At 37.8% G+C, this 20,077-nt stretch overlaps 1 protein-coding gene across 6 annotated transcripts in view; it reads right to left on the minus strand.

Annotated features, from left to right (window-relative positions):
- The window catches only part of RALYL (RALY RNA binding protein like), a 310,011-nt gene that overhangs the window by 185,041 nt on the left and 104,893 nt on the right, over positions 1 to 20,077 (minus strand). The window contains exon 1 of one of the 6 annotated variants that reach the window (XM_067467379.1): positions 19,237 to 19,307. The exons of the other annotated variants lie outside the window; for them this stretch is intronic. The gene's annotated coding sequence lies outside the window, so the exon portion shown is untranslated. Of the gene's footprint in view, positions 1 to 19,236; positions 19,308 to 20,077 lie in introns of those variants that run through there. 6 annotated transcript variants of the gene reach the window in all.

A 20,077-nucleotide genomic window follows, 5' to 3' on the forward strand; every position in this document is an offset into this window, starting at 1 on the left:
AAGAAAGCTGAGCGATCACATAGGTATAGGAATGTGGATAAGGTATCTAAGTTAATATAAGTTGACCATATGCCCAAATACTTGGGAGTCAATTGTAGCCCTTTACAAATGTGTATTTTGAACAGTAAAATATTTATGTGTGGCGAATGTGGGATAGTAGATATTTATATTTCCAACAGTGGATTATGCCTTTTAGCTATCGAGCACACAGGTTTCAGCTATGTTGGCCACCAGGTCTGCTCTAAGTTGCAATAATACAGGGTTGTTGTAGGTTTTTCCGGGTTATATGGCCATGTCTCTAGAACATGGCCATATAACCTGTAAAAACCTACAACAACCCAGTGATCCCAGCCATGAAAGCCTTCGACAATACATTGAACATCTCTATGGGGAGAAATTGTTCCAAGACACACAAAAATTGGAAAAACTAAGGACCAGGAAAGCACATCTACTGTGCTCCCTGACTTTCCTTCTATGCTGCAGAGACACAGATACCATCCCACAATTTCTCGCAGCCAAAAGGAACTCTAGAACATGACCATATAACCTGGAAAAACCTACAACAACCCAGTGATCCCGGCCATAAAAGCCTTCAACAATACATTGTAATAATACAGTTTAAAAGTAAACTGAGCTGGACTACAACTGTGGAGTCCAAAGTTCAAATCTTTGGTCAGTCATGATAACTCATTGAGTGACACTGGGCAAGTCACATTTGCTCAGCTTCAAAGGAAGGCTAAGGTAAACCTACTCTGAACAAATCTTGCCAAGATACGTTTGGTTTAGGGTTGCTACAAACTTGAAGACACACAAGAACAATATCTAATGTGGGTCACTTATTTCTAACGCAATCCATTATAAAACATTAATTTTGTATTTGTAGACATGCATGTATTTTTTTATAAATGTACAGCTATAATTAATATTTTGAATGTCCATTCAGGTCCAGATCCAGCCACTTTTGGTGGGAGAAACATCAATGAAATTTCACCCTGTAATGAATTTTCTGAAATCTAAAGGAATATAAAATTGGCTGGTGAGTTTCAACTATGGTTTGGCTAGTACAATAGGCCACTAATTTTAAGGGGGTTAATGGAAAAATGTAAATAAAAAAACTACTATTTTTTAAGCTGAGAAAACTGTGTCTAGGAATCTTTTCAGTTCTCTGCTGGAACTTATGTCATAAAGTCATGCTGGACAACCTAGAAATACCTGAAGAGATCATAATAATGGAAATATGGAAGGCTGATTGCATAACATTCTGGAATGGGAGATGGCATGTTAATCTTGTTAGCATTCATGGCAAGGCACTGGATCAAACCTAAAAAGGGTTTCCTACAAAATCCAGATATGTTTTCAGACACAGTAAAGATTTCATGACCTTTTTTGTGGAGCTCAGGTAACCCGCATGCAAGTAAACCAAGAAAAGGTTCAGAAGAAGGCAGAGCAGGTCTTCCTCTTGGTCCCACCTCCTTTGCAGGTACGGTTGGTGGGGACGAGACAGCGCCTTCTCAGTGGTGGCCCCTCGGCTATGGAATTCCTTCCCCAGTGAAATTAGATCACCTCTCTCCTTAGGAAAAAAACTAAAAACATGGCTTTGGACAATAAAACTCAGTGCAGTTATATGGAATAGTTCATAGATTAAGATTTTGGATTTGGTTGAATTGTTTAAGGCATTGAATTTTGCCTCTGCTGTAGGCAACCTTGAGTCCTCTTCGGGGTTGAGAAAGACGGGATATAAATATAGTAAATAAATTAAATAAATAAATTTTGTGGTTTTAATAATTGGTTTTAAGGTTTATAATATTGTAATCTTGTGGTTTTAATGCATATGTTTATTTTATTTGTGCCATTGTTTCTTCCTTAGGTTCAATAGATTCATCTAAGTGTGGGGGTACTCCTTAGAATGAATACCCCACATCTGAAAAATCTGACTGCTATTTTAGCCGTTTTTAGTTAAAACATTATTTTTAGGACTATAATGCATAGAGTGCTGCAGTTAATATGATGATTGGTCCGGGCAATAATTATTTCGGTATTGCCGTGCAATACAAATGTATTTAACTATCTAATAAGACATCCTTGAACATATCATATATACAAGGTGCAACATCCCTATTATATTTTCCTTGTAAAATGTTATAGGTAATGTGTAAGATAGGTTCAATATAATCATAAAATAATCATCCACAATTCTTTATTTTTACCATTTGTATACATGATTAATTTCAGAGATATGGTCAAAACCCTTTCAAGCAGCTGTTCAATACATACTTCCTGGTGTCTGAGAATTTTGACTCAAGGTTCCGGAATGTGGTCTCTCAGTGCCTCCAGAGGAAGCAAACAGTGTCCAACTACATAAAGCCATCTTTCTAATCAAGCTGTGCTTTTCTTTTGCAGACACTTGCTGTATAAATAATTCATTTGAAGCACATTAACATGCCCTTAAAAAAATCAGACAACACTCTGTATCTTTGCTCTGGGAATATATTTGCAAAAATTAAATTTTACTTCCTAGGCCTGTTTCATCAGTGAAATATATGTTGCATTAATTGAATCTACAGAAGCAAAACTGCACCCTCATATACATATGCGCTTACCAAATAAGTCACTGCACTTTTAATGTAGTCACAGAAGGAAATATGGAGGGGTTTTCTTTCCAGTTTTTGTTTGTTTGCTTGTTTGTTTTTAAATAACAGCTCAAATATTCTCACATATTCACAGAGAAAGCAAGAGAGACCATTTAAAAAACCTCTTTTTCTATGTATACACAACTCAGATAATTTCTAGCAGTAACTTGAGTTGAAGCTCATTTAATAAATATATATCACAAATTACCATGCAACAACTCTTTGAAAAAATGTATGAAAGGTGTTAATGCAGTCACTTGACAATAAATCGCACCAGGCTCAGTTTCATTAACTTCTAAGAAGGCACACAACCAATTACACTGGAGCAATACAATTGGAATTCTTTTAGTTTTATTTCTCTAAGATCTAAAAGAGGTACTTTTGACCTCTGATGCCCTTGAAATAAAATGAGGTCTCAAAAAAAAAAATCCTAGGTCAAATATTATTCACATGAGCCTTCCGTTTGAAGTCTTAACAGACTGTAGAAAAAATACATGGATATCCAAATCCCCATGAACATCCATTTTAATCTAAAATTTCATCCTAAAACACTGGGAGCTGTTACTACTTCGATATCAGAATAAAATTCCAGGAAAGCCCAACAAACTCAAAAGGCATTGGCTACAAGGGTTTCTCTGAATGAGAATTAACACAGTCAGGCTTTAATGACAATTTAAAGGGGCACATTAAAATAACTGTTGCATTATGTTATAACCCTCTCTTTACTAACTAAAATCCTAAACAGCCTTTCTAGTAAGGAGAAGCTAAGTCCATGTTGTTCGTATTCAGTTTACTAAATGCATATCATAAAACAGTGATTCCCAACCTTTGTTCCTCCAGTTGTTTTGGACTTCAGCTCTCAGAAATCTCAGCCATCTTACCAGCTGTTAGGAATTGTGAAAGCTGAAGTCCAAAACATCTGGAGAACCAAAGGTTGGGAACCACTGTCATAAAACAATATGCCAGACAAGTGCAATACTGACATCTAGACAGTGCTCTACATGAGGACTGCCTTTGAAAAGTCTTTAGAAGTATCAGTCCACCCAGAAAGGTGTTGGATAAGGGACCATGTTGGACCTTTTAAAATAAGATCTGCCTTGATACCATTGTATATGTGGGCACAATATATGTGAGATGGTGACATTTTATGCCTAATAAAGTTTGGGTCAAAGCTAAATAGAGGACATCTTTTTCTATATCTTGGAAGAATTGAAACAACTTCTTTCCCACTTCTGCAAAATTCCTTTCAGAGCCTATTGCTACTAGAAACATTGCACATAGTTTGAGGAAAGTACATTCAAGTAATGGCTCGTAATGGTTACTGAGAATTTTTAATTTGGAAGGATACAGTTCCTCAACTCTTTAAGAATGTATTTATCTATTATTTTAAAGACTATTTTTACATCTAAACATTGCAACACAACATAACCTTTCATTTAAAGCTCAACCCTACATTTAAAGGGTTTAAAAAAAAATAAATCAAGCATTTTAGTAAATCTTGTCTAATGTCAGAAGAGAATGCTTCTAGAACATGGCTATACTGCCCAAAAAACCTACAACAACCCAGTGAGTCAGGCAATGAAAGCCTTCAACAATATATTTACCATTAGTGTTTAAACAAGTGTGACCCTTGAATAAAACTATGATTTCTCTCTTCCGTATTACAGTCAGTTTTATAGTGCTCCTTACATTTCTTAGTGTAGAGAAGTTTCAGGGCCAGGTGAAATAAGTAAAGGGTTGTTTTTATTACTTTCCCATCAACAGAAGATCTTTGTATGATGTGGTATATAGTGGTAGAAATCTGTGAATTGATCACTTGGAACGGAGACTTTTATTACTATATAAGGAGAAAGAAGTCTGAACTATGCCTTTCCCTTCCGAACACCTAGTATACTTGCCTATCACTGTAAACCAACTATCATGCCCTAGAATACTTACTGTGAGTTTTATTTTATTTATATCCCACCTTTCTCATGGGATGATAGCTGTCCATCTTCCTCTATCCAATCTCAACTGACACCACAGCAACGGGATGGGCAGCTGTGGAAGTTGTGCAGAAATCTTTCAGATATATGTGCCCATTTGGGAGCATTTTCTGGTAATTTGGGAAGTCTGATGATCGGGGAATATATGATGCTAGAATACATGACACCCAATATTGTTCTGTATGACAATAGATTAATTTAATGGGCAATTTCCCTCTTTTTTTTTTTTTAATTTTGGGAGCTTTGGAGGATTGAATAGAATCAAACTGCAGAGGATCCTGAATGCCACCCACAGACTAGTTTCCTCATTCCTGCTGCACATGCTGGGTCTTCAAAATTGCTTATCATGTTGTTTTAGAGCTTAAAGAAATCCTTTCCTTTACAAAAGTATCTTGTTCTATACACCCCAGGAGTTCCAATAATGTAGTAACTGTCACAATGTTTTATTCTCAAACTGTGAAACTTTTTTAACTATTTACATTGCTATTTATTTATTTCACATTGTATTTAGCATTCCCAGGCTTTCAGGTTTTGATGTCTTTAAGGTGTTTTCTTAAGCCACTGGCAGAGACACCCTTGGGTTGTTGCAATGGTGACTAAAGGTCTGAATCTGCGATATCACAAGAGCCTGCTATTAGAATTTAGATTTTGACTTTAAAAAAAAATCTCAAGTTCCCCCTGATCTGGGAATCACATTGGCATGCAAATGTTAAAATGTATTAGTGAAACCATCATAATGCAAATTATAATATAAGCAATGCATTTTAATCCATTGTGTGAGATCCTAAGCATTTTTACTTATTAAATGTAAGGATAATGGACTTTCAAGTAATGTGACTGAGGTCCCATTGACACTGCACTACATGGCAGTATTTATAAATGCATTACATGGCAGTGTAGATGGGGTCTGAAACAAAATGTAGAAGGTATTTTTAAACTTATTCAATGTCCATGCACAACAGTTTATCTTGTACTATTTTTTTCAATTTTTCTATAATATTTGATTTATACAGTCCTTTCAAGTATGCATTTCCCATTTTTTATACTGAAGACACCTATGCATGTGCACACACATGCCAGTCCATGCACGCGCGAGTGCACACACATACACACACGTAAATGGTCAATGACCAGCATAAAAAAATGTACAAATGTCAGAATAGAAACATATACATTTCGGTATTAAGAAACGATGTCAAAAGCAAAGTTTAAACCCAGTATTGAATATGATAGTTAAAATGGTATTAAATATTTATATGCTAAAATGACAATAGTAAAAACTGGAAGAAATATTAAAACATTCTAAGACTGTGACAGCATCTTGCGCTGTCAAGCTATTGCTGATGCACAAAAGCTAGCAACTTTAGCAGTAATTTTGGGGTATTGGTAAGCCAAAAGATAATCAACATAAAACCTTACCAATCTCCCTAGTAAACTTTCTAAAATTGGATTTATAAAATGTTTACAAAGGTCTCAGTAAAAAGAGCAGGACAACAAAACCTGCTCCATAGTTTCCACTGCCTCAGCCTTACAGGGACATAGGCGTTCATCGTATGGTACTTTGTTATATCTTCCCTCCAGTACAGCAGAAGGGAGTACATTGAATTTAGCCAAAGAGAATGCCTTCCTGTTTTGGGATAATTAGGTTCCACATATATAGGGTTTTCTACAAGAGTTCACAGAAAGGCTATTACTGCTGCATATGTTTCTTCTGTGGCAAAGTACACATGTTGAAAAGCCACCCATGTACTTCAACAAATCCACAGGTGTCTTTTAATTGCTTGTAGGAAGGCTGAAAAATGACATTAAAAGAAACCTTGGTAATACCTCTCTTGCCATGTGCAAACTGTACAGGCTGGTGGGTAAAATAACTCCTGGCGATCACTCTGCACAAAACTGGAAAGGTCAAAATGATGCATTGGAAATCAAAAGAAAAAGGGAAGCAGTGTTGTGTGCACAAGTAAACTGCATAAAAGGCAAACTGCTGCACCCAACCTGTCGGGGAACATTTATTTGTTCTTTGACCCATTTAATATTTCAAGCAAGACTGCTAGCTATAAAGGGCATAGTTTCATTCTGTAATAAACACATTCCTTATGTCTGCTGAAAAAGAAAAACAACCAACTTTTGTAAGGGCTGCCCTTTAGAACATTGATCCAAGCCTGGTAAATTCTGGCTAATAGGACAATGCAGCTTGCTACAGGTACAAATCTATGTGCATTATTTTACAGGATTACAGTGAAAACAAAACAGCAATGATAAAGTAAGCCTGATAAACTCATAATGTCTAAAAAAAATTAGAATAATATAGGGCCTGCAAATATAATCTGCATTGCTGCCCATAAGGAAAAACCCATGTTGATAATCTAAATATTTGCCTGCTAGTCCCAACTGATTTGTCAGCAACTGTGTTAATGTGCTAGGAATACTAATGCACTGACTTGAGAATGGTCTTATTCTCACTTCGATATTCTAGACATCTCAGTTGCTGTCCCTGAACAAGAAAATTACATAATTACTTCTGCAAAGAAGCTTGTCATAATCCAATGTTTAGTGTAGATCTTTTCTTTCTTTTGATTCTTAACTCAGAAATACTAAGCTCTGCAGGAGATCATCCAAAACATAAATCAGAACACAAAAATTATGAAAGGCTGGGGGATCCCATCCTTACCAGTTTTTGGAGCTGTTTAGTGTGATGAATTGAACATGCAAGTACACAAGCTGACACTTCCCAACCAACCAGCAGGCACTTGCTCTTTTCCATAAATTGCCCCAAGGTTTCTGACAAGAATAATATTGTATGGCTTATATCAACAATCCTCAATGTTTTTTGAATTCTTGTTTAGCTCATCACATACCCATTCAAAATCTCAGCCTGACAAGGCACAAGGATAGATCCATAAGTGACCTTTAACTTGCCACAGAAAGAAAGATCACGACAGGAAGTCTCCTGCTAAATGTAAATAATAAGAGCTGACTTGTTAAACCAAAAAATACTGTACAGCTATCATACAAACAGCCAATAAAAATCAAAATATAGAATTCTATCCTCTCCCACTCCATTGGATTTTGAATAAATATTTATAGGTCTGCATCAAAACCCAGGATAGATCAGAGGTTCAAATCTGGGTCAGAGGTTCGAATCCAGGGAGAGTGCGGATGAGCTCCCTCTGTGAGCTCCAGCTCCCCATGCAGGGACATGAGAGAAGCCTCCCACAAAGATGGTAAAACATCAAAACATCTGGTGTCCCCTGAGCAATGTCCTTGCAGACAGCCAGTTCACTTACACCAGAAGTGACTTGCAGTTTCTCAAGTTGCTCCTGACACATACACAAAAAGAAACAAAACCCAGAAAATCTGCAGTTGAAGTATACAAGATTTAAAGTCCATCTTGTATATTTTGTGGCATAAACTATTACCTAGTTATAAATGTTGTTTTTGTTTCTCTTGTGGACTAGAAGAACTGCTATTTGTGTGTGGGAGGGATTCGGTTTAATTTGTCTGGTTTGAACAGATTCCACATGCATACAGAAATCCAAATTCAACGAAGAGTTTGAAATTATCTTTCAGACCATCACAAGTGTAGACAAACAATGCGTTCCTTAACAAGCAATGTGTTTCTAAGAGCAAGCCACAGATAATGCATTTTCTTGGTGTGAGAAACATTGGAGGGAATGGTCTTCAACAGAGCAAAGCAATTAAAAACCTACTGGAATGCTCTGGTAAATAATGGGACTCTCACAAGAAAAGGTGAGGATAATGAGGCTTTTGCTGTTTGTGACAAATTCTCAGTGACAAAATCAGCAAACAAGGAACACAAGTGGAGCTGGAATAATTATATTCCTTCCTCTGGTAGGTTTTTATATCAATTTAGATGGTAAAACTCATTTGAAAGTGTTTGGGATCCAAGGATATCATCCTATTACTGTTCAATTAAATAAGGCTTCAGCATATCACAATATCCAGTCTGCACAAAGGTAACTTTTCAAGCTCTGAATTGCAGGTATGTGTGACCTAAATCAACATGGTACCACAACAGTTGGGAAGAATCAAAGCTTCTTTAGTCAACAGTAGGGTCCAGATACAAATGAGCTGAGGGGAAAAATTATGCACTCAATGGCAGAATTAAGCAAATGTGAATTTCCATGAACATTTGGAGACAAGCCTTTGAAAACCACTAGTCAAGGAAAGGTGTGACCTTGTTAGAAGTCAACACTTTGAAAAAACTGAAGTTGCTCCTGACATGAAAAAGGGACAAAAACCAAAACCTTCTTTAAAAAGTAATATATCTTGTTTACTCATAAACATCTTGTATTAATTTAGCATACAGGCACATTTCTTATTAAAGTTCAGTTATAGATAGGATGTAGTTTCTCTGTGTTGAGGACAGAGGGCATCATTCTTAATTAGTAGTCCATAGTCCAAAGTCTTTCATAAGTATACATCTTATGAAAGTCCAAGCTGTATAACTGTACTCACTGCTTTTCAAAGGAAACATATAGTAAACTGTTCTTGCATAAGACCAAATTGCAAACTACTTCCACTGAAGTCCAAAAGCATACTGAATAACAAAATGGAGTCTGGAGTCTGAACATGCTCTGTACAATCACATGTCTGTAGTCTCTCCCACACCAAAGAGGTACAGTCAACCTGGCAAATAAATATATACGTACAATATAGGTTAACAAATATACACATTAACAAACAAATTGTGAAGGCTTGAAAGGTTGCTATTTCCAACAATAAGCCCTAAGCATAGAATTCAAAATGAAGCAATGAGGCCAAATACTTTAATAGTCACATTTTGAGATGGTACCATAACGAAAGCAATGTTGTTGCCAAACAGGCATGCAAAGGGAGGGTATCTCACAATTAGGCGGAAACACCAGTCATTCATAGGACCAGTCTACACTGCTGTACAATGCAGTTTGAACTGCACTGAATTCAAGGGCCATAATTAATAGTGAACACCACAATATCTTGATGTAATGTAGCTGCCTTAGATCTTATGTATGAAAGAAGATAAAAAAGAAGGTGGGATATAATCTTGATAATTTTTTAATAAACTATTAAACAAAACATTTTATTCTATTGATTTGTAATGGATTCAGTATCTTGGTTCAGAGCAAAATACAAATTTTATAAGGTTCTTAAAACTGTATCATATACTGATTAAAAAAAAACCAAGATGCAAGTTAAATTCCTTGGTACCTTTTGTGTTGCTTAAGTTTGAATTCTGCTGCATAGAAGCACCTAATTTCACAAGTACCTAATTTTATGCTAAAACTGTGACAACTGGGAAGTGGGGGTGTCTCTGCTTTTCCCCATAGGCTGTCAGAAAAAGCAATTTAAAACTGAATGAAAAAGAGGCAATATTATCTGAATGGTAGGTGTTGTGGAAATTGTGCAGTGAACATTAAAGTACTAGTTTGTGCTGCAGCCATAAATTACTAAACTAATTATCTAGTAGCAGGCATAACTGAATCATTCAAAGGGGTAATTAGCAATCAGACATAATGAGCACGGCTCCTATTTCATGTCATACTGTATTTAGCTTCAGTGCAGCCTAGAGGATCTGAATTATTTCCTCTCCTTCTCTGAAGGCATTACTGCTATATTGAGTGCATCAGCCCATATTATTACTCCCAGTAGTTTAATTCTTCATTGGACTGCACACTTCTGATTTCTCCTGTCAAAGTCTCTCCAAGACTCATGGGCCTTTTTAGCTGATATCTTTTTTTTCTTCTTCTTTTTTTAAAGCCATCTTCCTTCATTATAAATATAAACAGCCAGATAACAAAAGCTTAGAACTTTTATTAGACCTTATTTTATAAAATTCACATCCGGTTTGATCACAAACATTTTTTTTTAACTGGCAGGGGATCTGCACGTAAAATATACAATCCAGCAATTATTTATATTTTCCAAAAATTGTAAGCCATGTTCAAATAGCAGTATAAACATAAAAATACACACTATGTAAACAATATATTGTACCATAATATAATAAAACATTGAAATAAGATTTTTGAAATTCAACAAACATAAAAGACTGACAATATATCAAAATGTAGATCAGCCAGCATAATAATATCTCAAATGTCACAGCCTAACAACAAAACATCTGCAGATCAGAAAAGCAAAAGAAAATCAACAAACATAATTGAAAAACCATTCTAAGTGAGCCAGTTTTAAAACACTTTTTGAATATTATAGCCAAAGGGGTCAAACATAAATACTTGGGAGAAAGTCCCATAAACCATGGTGCCTTCACTGTCTTCACTGATGTCAATCTGACTCAGGTGGGTAATTCAACTTAATCTTAAAGGCTCAAATTGGCACAGACAAATGACCACTGCAGTTGCTATTCTGATGACAATTCAGAATGTCTCATTCGAAATTCCCAAGATAATAAGGGATCATAGTATTTTATTTACAAACAGGTCTTCACCCAAATGTTACAATATACAGTACATGCCCAATAGAAATATCCCTGGTTGGGGCTCCACTGTGGCTTCTTCAGGATTACAAATTTCACTCCTCATTTTCCACTTTCCCCTGCACCCAACTACAACTCTGTCTGGATCTACACTACTCTATATCCCAGGATCTGACCCCACATTCTGCTTTGAACTGGATTATATGAGTCTACACTGCCAGATAATCTAGGATAAGAAGATAATCTGGGATCAGATCCTAGGATATAGGGTAGTGTAGGTCCAGCCTCATAATGGTCTGACATCTCTTCATATTTTCTTCATTATCTCATGTTGGCTACACAACTATCAGCATTCACCACTAAAATTCACCACCAGATAGTGTAAATCTATTGTGTTCTTTCCATTATTTTGTCTACAACTGTTATTGGGAGGGGAAAGAAAGAAAACAAGAAAGGCAACAAAAATGTAATAGTTGGGAACTAATTAATGAGGCTGTTATATTCTAGTCAAACAGTTAACATCAGTATTTTGGGAAATTATTATTTATACATGATCTACATTTAGTTATGAATATGTATATGGCAAAAAGAAAATGTTCATAAAGGGCTGGTTTTTAGCCCTAGCAGACAAAATATTATAGAAAGAAGCAACTTGTGCCAACACAGAAACTGGGTTTTTAAGATAGTGGAAATACTAGATTGTGTTCATTTTTTGCTTTGAGTTCCAAATGTATAGGTGTAGTCTTTGTGTGTGCAGTAGGTAGCAACCCTACAAATACTGTACTCCCACTGTTTTCTATATGTGCAAGAGTCCCCTGTGTGTCCTCCAGTTGTCTAAATTATCATTATTACTGTTTTCCCCTCCTTAAGGATCTGGGTTTCTAGGTGTGTGTGTATATATTGTAACAGAAGCCAGTTCTATTAAGATTTGATCTTGTGAATTACACCCCAGGGCCTTTGATTTTAGACTCTGCATGAAGTATTTCCATCTATTATGCTCACTAACACACATCACAATGAACACCTGATCTCAATTACAGTCTTCAAGGCAATCTCAGTAAAATAATGTCTGATAAATGTAATTATTCATATCATCATACCTTTTCATTTTGGTATACTAATAATGTTTTATATAGTCTTGATTGTTTTGTAGTATAAACATAGTTTGTTACCTTTAAAAACCCTACAACAGAACACATTATAGCTCCAGAGATCCAATCATTTAATGTAAACAAAATCGTCAGTTGAGATGGGAAGAACGAGGCTATGGAATGCCTTGCCAGCAGACATCAGACAGGCACCTTCGTTGCTGGCGTTTCGGAGAATGGTCAAGACCTGGCTTTACGAACAAGCGTTTGGCTAAGCAATGCAACTAACTAAGGAAGACGGTAACTGAACATAGGAACGGCACAATGGCTATGAGAATGGATCTGACTTTAACGGAGGCGTTATATATGTTGTTAGTTGATTTGTCTGTCTGATGTTAATTGTTGTGGAGCGACGTTGTCGACACACATTTATTGTTTACAGCTGAGAGTAGCATTGGTCAAGAATCCACCTGTTAGACCAACACATCTGTTGATCAATGAACCTGATATTCTGGCCTGCTGCTAGAACCCTTTGGGCAGTGGTTCTCAACCTGTGGGTCTCCAGAAGTCTTGACCTTCAACTCCCAGAAATCCTAACAGGTGTTAAACTGGATGGGATTTCTGGGAGTTGTAGGTCAAAATATCCAGGGACCAACAGGTTGAGAACCACTGTCTTAGGATGACAGGAAAGGAACTGCAATAGCAGAGACCACAGGTGTAGTCCTTGTCCCAGCCACCAGATTGCTGGAAAGATGTCTGCCCCTCAGAGCTGTGCTAGAAAAACCTCTGCCACACACACACACACACACACACACACACACACACAGTCCCATAAGAGAACTCCCATCCTCCATCCTAAAGGGACATTAATGTCACAGATCAAGGACTGCTTCCCAAAGTTGTGACAATAAAAAAAATCCCAAACACATTGGTAAATGTTCAAGTAACAACAAAAAAATAATTACAGATAGGTGGGTGGGATGTCACTCCAAAGTCAACCCGCAAGTATGTGGGCAAGAAGAAGCCTAAACATGCCCCCCTCAACTTGAGTAGAATTAAATCTATATCTATGCCTTACCTGTCAGCCCAGACAGACAATGAGCTTGAAACAGCTTCCATCTCATTGGCAGCTCCTGCCTCCCAGCCAAAGCCATGCCAGAGCAGACACCTGGGAAGAAGATGTTGCCACTATGCCAATGTGGCACACTCCTCCAAACTTCTCTACTATGGCACACAGAAAATGGTCTGATGCTCTCTGCTCCACCCCAACCCACAAATTCACTTCATAGTGAGTTGTGTGGCTCCCTTTTTATTTTTTGCAGTTGTCAGTTCCTTGTAGTGGGCACAGCAGCAAAGGTCTGACTTAAATACAGGGGGTAGAGATTTGCATACAGATAACAAAAGCTTTACAATTACAGCTATGGTCAAATAATGATAATAATTACAGGAATGTTTGCTTCCACTGAGAAGATACCATGCTTAAAATATAAAGAGCATATGAGAAAATAAAGCAGTTTTGTGCAGGTGAATCATGAGAATGAAGCCAGAATTACAAACTTTAGAAGCCATCTGTACATGCTTCTTAAGAGAAAGTTTCATATTCAAAATAGTATCTGAAAAAAACATGGAACAATATTCCCAACAGCAAGAGAAGTAGTACTCCGTCTTCTACAGACTTTAGTGATATAGATGTTGGGGTTCCACAGCCTGCCCAATAGTCTTTAGCACCTAATGCTGTCCACTGCTTTGTTCCTGCCTCAAGCAGAAATAAATGTGAGATACTTGTAACTATGGATGGTGTTGACATAAGAAACCACCATAGTAATAAAAAATGGAAAACAAATATATCTTAAGGAAAATTTCATTCACATGACATAACCTACAAAGCACATGCTACATCCTACTGAAAAGTACAGTGGGCCTTCCACATTTGCAGATTTGACATTTGTGTATTTGATTATTCAAATATCTAATTAAAATCTCCTCTCTAGGAAACTCTAGGTCAGAAGTGTCAAACATGTGGTCCTCCAGAGGTTTGGGCGTCCAACTCCCAGAAGCCTTAGCCACCTGGTCCAATGGGCAGTAATTCTGGGAGTTGAAGTCCAAAACACCTGCTGGGCAACACTACTCTAGGTCTTTCAATACAGTGGTGGAGGACCTCCGCTTTTCTAGAGGTGGTTTCTCAGGCTAAAAATTGTGGATTTTTTATTTCTTGTTCTTCCACTTTCTTGGTGGTCTTCTGCTCTTAACCCTAGGAAATGTGGACGTCTGACTGCTACTGATTTCAGTGGAAATATATTACACTGCATATGCAAGATTTTATAGTCTGTTCTAAATAAGGGAATGAAAAAGAAGACAACTGAAGCTTTAATTTGCAGCAGTCATACACTTCTCATTATAAACAGCAAGTGATTTGTCACTGCTATTTATAGCTCTTGACACTTAATCTATCCATGATGCAGCTTAATAGACAGGGCTTAATCATTTGCTGTTTAATGTGACTCCATGTAGGTCTGATGAACTATTAATACTTATTGTATGTTACAGTTAATATATATGTATATAATGCTGTACAATTTGTGATGCAGTCTTCTTTTTCTTTCCCAAATGCTTAATGATCTTTATTTTTTTCTTGTTTTGGAAACATCTGGGCATGTGTTTTCCACTGCAGTCTATACTATATACAAGTAGGTGTTTGGAGCTGTTCCATAGTACATCCCTGCTAGCTTCAGAAGACTTACATGCAAATAAAAATGATCTCCATGAACCATATATTCAACAGCCGGCACATTTTGGACAAAGTTACAGGTTTCACTTGAATATCTGAGAATGACATTACATTTATTCCAACAGTTAAATCTTATATATTCAACATGTATTCAACATGGCAACCTTTGGCTATATTATGAGAAAATATGACTCACTGGAATAGTTTTGGCAAAAGGTTAAGGTAGTAGGAAAACAACAAGAGTGTATGATAGATGAGACTGAATCTGCAAAGAAAGCCAGAGCCTAAGTAAATTGGTTCAAAAACCAAAGTGAACATGACGCACACAACAAAAACAATTAAATACCTGAGGGGATGAGTGTGCTATCCCTGCCTCCTCCATCACATGTTCCATTGCCACCTACATGTAGAAGTCAGTACTCTGAAGGCAGCCTATTATCTGCTGTCCAAGGTTCTGAACTGAACGGAGAGCTTGACAAGCAGATAAAACTCCATGTCTCTGTCTGCAAGCCATGAGAGCGCATAATCATCCATTTTTAAATAATTAAGTCCATAATGGCAAGCCGTTTAGGCAAAAAACAATCCTTTTCTTTCTTTACTACAGGATTTTCACTTGTATAACTCAGGATGAAATGTTTACCACTTCAAATAACGAAAGATTTCCCAGAAGCTTTGAAAGTGAGACCAATGAGGAAGGCAAGAACAAACAAATCTGGCCAAGAAAATCCAATCAAGGGTTTATCTCAGGCTCATCATAAATTGAAGGCATGCAAAAAAATTGGAATAAATATTTTAATAAGTTCTTCTTTAAGTGCACTAAATCTAAAACTACAGGACAGTGAATTCCATGCTTGAAAATAACTTGGCAAACAGTATGGCTAGAGTTCTGATAGTGAGAACAGGGACACACCAATTAGACATCACTAGAAATGCAAAAACAGCTGCCAAATAGTTTAATATGATGAAAAAACTTGGTCTGCTTCCACATGAATGAAAGAAAAACACAGAGAACAATGAAATTAGGCTAAAAACGCTGCCTCTCAATAGTCCTTCAAAAATGAGTTTGGCTTTCCTGACCTAACACATATAGTTTCTCTTCCACTATTTCAACAGTACATTATTAGTTTTCCAGTCACAGTTTTTTTTAAAAAAAATTAAACCAAACAAAAACCCACAACCAATTATCAGCAGTTTATTGGATTACAATTGGCTATATTGCTGCTTGCTTAAAAATTACAAGGTCCATTGCTTTATTTGTTTCTTGGCTACTACCATACTTGTGCCATACCATTGCTCTAACACACTCTACCCTGGAAAACTGCCTCATATGTGGACTTTACTTGACCACATTGCTGCAAAGGATTTTAATTAAATATAGATTAAATACTCTGCATCTGACAGAGATTAAAAGAGATTATAATAGTCAATGTAAGATGAGTAGATACTAGGCCTGTGCGGTTTTGTTCGTTATTTCGTTATTAATTCGTTATTTTTACCATATCCGACGCGATATCAAAACACTTTTTTAAACCCGGAAGGGTTTAAAAATATCGAAACAGCAGCCCCATATATTTTACGAGCTTCAGCTCGTGTCGTTAATGGGATGGAGGCTGCTGAGTGCTGCTGGTGCCTGGGAGCCAATCTGGCGCTCCCAAGCACCCCAACAGTAAATGGGGCGGGCGGGGCGAAGGGGCGGCATGAGCAACACAGCTGGGAGGAGGAGGAGGAGGAGGAGGGCGCAGAATCGGCTCCGGCTCCTGCTCCCTCCTCCTCCTCCTCCTGGCACTTCCTGCAACACAGCTGGGAGGAGGAGGAGGAGGAGGAGGAGGAGGAGGAGGGCGCAGGAGCCGGAGCCGATTGGATGGCGCGCGCCCGCGCCCGCCATCCAATCGGCTCCGGCTCCTGCTCCCTCCTCCTCCTCCTCCTCCTCCTCCTGGCACTTCCTGCAACACAGCTGGGAGGAGGAGGAGGAGGAGGAGGAGGGCGCAGGAGCCGGAGCCGATTGGATGGCGCGCGCGCCATCCAATCGGCTCCGGCTCCTGCTCCCTCCTCCTCCTCCTCCTGGCACTTCCTGCAACACAGCTGGGAGGAGGAGGGGGAGGAGGAGGGCGCAGGAGCCGGAGCCGATTGAATATCAGTTCAGATCTGAGATCCAAGTCAAATCAGGCAGCCCTAGGCTTAGCCAAATCAAACTGGTATCCAACTGGAATGTTCTCACTGGCAAGTGCCTAAAGAAAATCTATAGTGGGTTTTATCGAGATACTGCACAAAAAATAGGGATAGCTTTTTATATATGCACCTGAAGGAAAAACAATAATAAGTATCTTGATCATCAAGTCTGGCAGAAGACCTTCATTCATTATATCTGGGTGCTTCCAGACATAACTTAAACCCACATCAAAGCAGGTTTAAAGCTACCAGGATGGCACCAAGCCATCCCAAAGGCCCATAAAATTTAAAACAACTTACCTAGCTGCTATTAAGGTACTCTTGGAGTCCTCCTGGCATGCAGAAATGAGACACCAGGAGATGGGGGGCAAGGAACAAAATCACCAACTCATCTCCTGGTGTGTTATTTCTACATGCCAGGAGGACTCTAGGAGTACCTTAATAGTGGCCAGATAAGTTTTGAATTTTTTTTCAGGTTTTTTTGGGGGAGGGGTGGGTGCCCTCTTGGTTTTTTGGGGTCACGGAGGCCAGAAAAAACTGAAATGGCTGTGTGCATTGGGCCCAATCCACATAGGATAGGTAAGGTCTGGATCTAAGACCCAGGTCTTATCAAGTATCTAATTCACATTTGCCTGAGACATTGTTTGGATGCCCCAGGTAAAAGTGTGACAGGCCCAGCATTTTTGGGCCTTTCTGGAATGGGCCCTCTGTACACATCCTCAGTTAGGTTTAAGGAGCATATTTTATCTGAAAACCACCTAGGCAGTTAAGACAGTAATTCAGATGAATGCTAAAATATATTCTGATGTGGAGAAGCAAATGTTCATTGTTTTGTTTCCAATGGGTTCAGTGCCATGGGAGACAGTCCTCATATATTATCTGAGAGCAAGCAATATGCAAGTTATATGATTTCAATATCCTCTCCCCGTACCACATAAAGCATGATTTTCTAATATCTTTCCCTGATGAAGCTTTGAAAGCTTGCAGAGATTTTCATGCCTATTTTGGTTGACCTTGTACAAATACTAGCAAAATACAGACTTTGTAATGTGCCATAATCAGCATGGCAACCCTTATATTTGTATTATTTATAGACTGAAAATTAGGGAATAAACCAAACAACTTAAAGGGCCATACACACTTCTATTACCATACACACACACAAAATTCTAGAAGACAGTCAATTTCTGTTGTCTTGTGATTTCAATTTCACTTCTAATTTCAGATTTGGAATATAGGTATGACTCAGTTAACAAAGCTTCTGGCAGTTGAGCTCCTTTATGTAAAAATGTTTTATGACTCCCAGCTCATCCCCTTTTCCTCTCCTCTTTGGCCTAGCATCACAGATATCATGGGGATACTTAAGGAGGGATGAAGAAATAGGGACTTTTGGTTATGGTTCCAAACAAAATTGGAGCTGGAAATAGTGGATGTCTGTTCTCTAGTGGATTCTATTGTAGTTGTGAGTATGCCTGACTACACTAGGCAAGGTAAAAAGCAGCTATATAGAAAAAAACAAGGCCCCAGTGCCTTCTCAGAGGGGGGCCATGTTTTGTCAAACCTCAAGGTCTGGCCAAGTGGCTGTTCGACCTAAGCCTGGGGTACGTCTTGAGGTAGCTATGCCATTGTGAGACTCTGGTGGGAGATCTGCTGGGAGATCTGGTGCAAACAGTGCACCAGATCTTAGTTGAAGTCTCATGGGACTTAACATCTCACAAGACTTTTCAATATTCCCAGCCAGCCTGTAGGCTTGAAGCCATTTCCTCACTCCTTGGTTTGGAAAACATGGCAAGCATTGCCAGAAACTTGTTGCATAATGCACTTATTGAGCATGTATTAGTTAAGAAATGATGGAATCCTCCCTTTTCCTACACACTATAGCATACTAAGGGAAAGCATATGTGAATGCATCTGACATATTTGGCCATTGCACCTAACACATAACACATTGTCAAGTTTCTCTGTCTCAACACAATTCTTATTGAGCAGGCAAAATAGAGAGACAGCGGGGAAACAAATAAGCCTGCATCATGAGTAAGTTTCAGTATGTTATATAAATCAGTAGGATTAGCCACCAAACTCTATAAATTAAATGAAAAATTGAGGGTGCTGAAATGAAAAGTTATCCCAGGATACATTTTGGAAGACAGTTTCAATTTCTAGAATTTTCAAAATCCTTTACTTCTGCATAGCTTACCTCATCTGGTTGTTTTTCATTTCACACACACACATGAGTAAGGTGTATAAAAGGTTTCAACTTATTGAGATCCTTTTTACGGTGTGAGAGACTTTCTCTTTTGTTTTCATAACATTTCTTCCTCTGGTTTTCTGATCTTCTGTTAAAATAATGCCCAGAAACACACCACATGTTAACTGAGGTATACTTTTGTATAGCCAATCTGATGCATGATTTATTCAGAAGTAAATCCTTCTGAAGTTGTGGCTTATTTCCAAGCAAGGTTACAAAAGATTAGAGTCTCGGTTTTGGACAATTCAACTCACAAACATTAATTTTTAATTGCACACCACAGTGATCAAAGAACTGCAGATTTATAAGCCAATATGCTTGAAAGTTCGTTTAGACAATTTATATTTCTTTTTGGTTTGTTGTGTTTTTTAAACTGTCAAGTCTGCAACTCAAGTAGATAAAATTGCCTTAATACTTCAGGCGCCTCAAAATGGAATAATTAATGCAAATGTATAAAATTGTTATTGTTCATTATTTGTAAAACAGTATCCACCTGAGATTCCACTGTATTTCAAATATGCTGATATTTAATGTATAAGAGAGGAATCAATTCTAGTTTATTTCTTTCTGTCTACCCCTGCTGCGAAGAAGCTTTCTGTACTGTTTCCATCTTGCTGTGCCCAAATAACTCTTAGTATTATCATTTTCATTTGCAAAAATGCTGATTTCATTAATTCAAATCACAGGGTGCACAAAGAGTAGATGCAGCAGTTTTGTAGATGTAGCCATCTTGTAATTAAGGAGAAAACATAGAGTTATATACTTTATCAATAAAATTAAACTGGGATTG

Source organism: Anolis sagrei, chromosome 4 (assembly GCF_037176765.1).
Source record: "Anolis sagrei isolate rAnoSag1 chromosome 4, rAnoSag1.mat, whole genome shotgun sequence".
Classification (NCBI taxonomy): domain Eukaryota; kingdom Metazoa; phylum Chordata; class Lepidosauria; order Squamata; family Dactyloidae; genus Anolis; species Anolis sagrei.